Source organism: Cebus imitator, unplaced genomic scaffold (assembly GCF_001604975.1).
Source record: "Cebus imitator isolate Cc_AM_T3 unplaced genomic scaffold, Cebus_imitator-1.0 Scaffold63, whole genome shotgun sequence".
In the NCBI taxonomy this organism is placed as follows: Eukaryota; Metazoa; Chordata; class Mammalia; order Primates; family Cebidae; genus Cebus; species Cebus imitator.
In genome coordinates, this window is record NW_016107378.1 from 7,846,781 (window position 1) to 7,848,078 (window position 1,298).

The 1,298-nt window shown below is 40.2% G+C and overlaps 1 non-coding gene across 1 annotated transcript; it reads left to right on the forward strand.

Moving 5' to 3' along the window:
* The first annotated feature begins 202 nt into the window (after window positions 1–202).
* On the forward strand, window positions 203–328 carry LOC119471522. The gene has a single exon (XR_005200595.1). It is a non-coding gene; the product is annotated as a U6atac minor spliceosomal RNA (small nuclear RNA).
* Window positions 329–1,298: the final 970 nt, after the last annotated feature.

The window sequence follows — 1,298 nt, forward strand, 5'->3', positions numbered from 1 at the left end:
CCAGAGATCACAAGATTCCTAATCTCCCCAATTGCTCTTATAGAAAACATCACTGTTGTAAAACCTAAGATTTGTGTTCAAGGTATTTTTCACACACTGCATTTTCATGGATCAACTGGTACCACCCAGGCTGGTAAATTGGCTTATCTGGTCCTGTGATCTCCTCACCCAGGAACTGACTCAGCATAAGAAGATAAGTTTTGTGTTGTATGAAAGGAGAGAAGATTAGCACTCCCCTTGACAAGGATGGAAGAGGCCCTTGGGCCTGACAACACATATATGGTTAAGGCATTGCCACCTACTTCGTGTTGTCTAACCATCGTTTTTAAACAGAGATAAAGACCAATGGAACAGGACAGAGGTCTCAGAGGCAACACAACATATCTACAACCATCTAATGTTTGAGAAACCAGACAAAAACAAGCAATGGGGAAAGGATTCCCTGTTTAATAAACGGTTTTGGGAAAACTGGCTAGCCATGTGCAGAAGGCAGAAACTGGACCCCTTCCTGACACCTTACACTAAAATTAACTCCAGATGGATTAAAGGCTTAAACATAAGACCTAACACCATATAAACCCTAGAAGAAAATCTAGGCAAAACCATTCAGGACATAGGTGTAGGCAAGGACTTCATGACCAAAACACCAAAAGCATTGACAACAAAAGCCAAAATAGACAAATGGGACCTAATCAAACTCCACAGCTTCTGCGCTGCAAAAAAAACAGTCATTAGAGTGAATCAGCAACCAATCAGAATGGGAAAAAATTTTTGCAGTTTACCCATCTGACAAAGGGCTGATATCCAGAACTTACAAGGAACTAAAACAGATTTACAAGAAAAATCAAGCCCATTCAAAAGTGGGCAAAGGATATGAACAGATACTTTACAAAAGAAGACATACATGAGGCCAACAAACATGAAAAAATGCTCATCATCACTGGTCATCAGAGAAATGCAAATCAAAACTACATTGAGATACCATCTCACGCCAGTGAGAATGGCGATCATTAAAAAATCTAGAGACAACAGATGCTGGAGAGGATGTGGAGAAATAGGAACACTTTTACACTGTTGGTGGGAGTGTAAATTAGTTCAACCATTGTGGAAGACAGTGTGGTGATTCCTCAAGGACCTAAAAATAGAAATTCCATTTGACCCAGCAATCCCATTACTGGGTATATATCCAAAGGATTATAAATCGTTTTACTATAAGGACACGTGCACACGAGTGTTCATTGCAGCACTGTTTACAATAGCAAAGACCTGGAACCAACCCAAATGCCCATCGATGATAG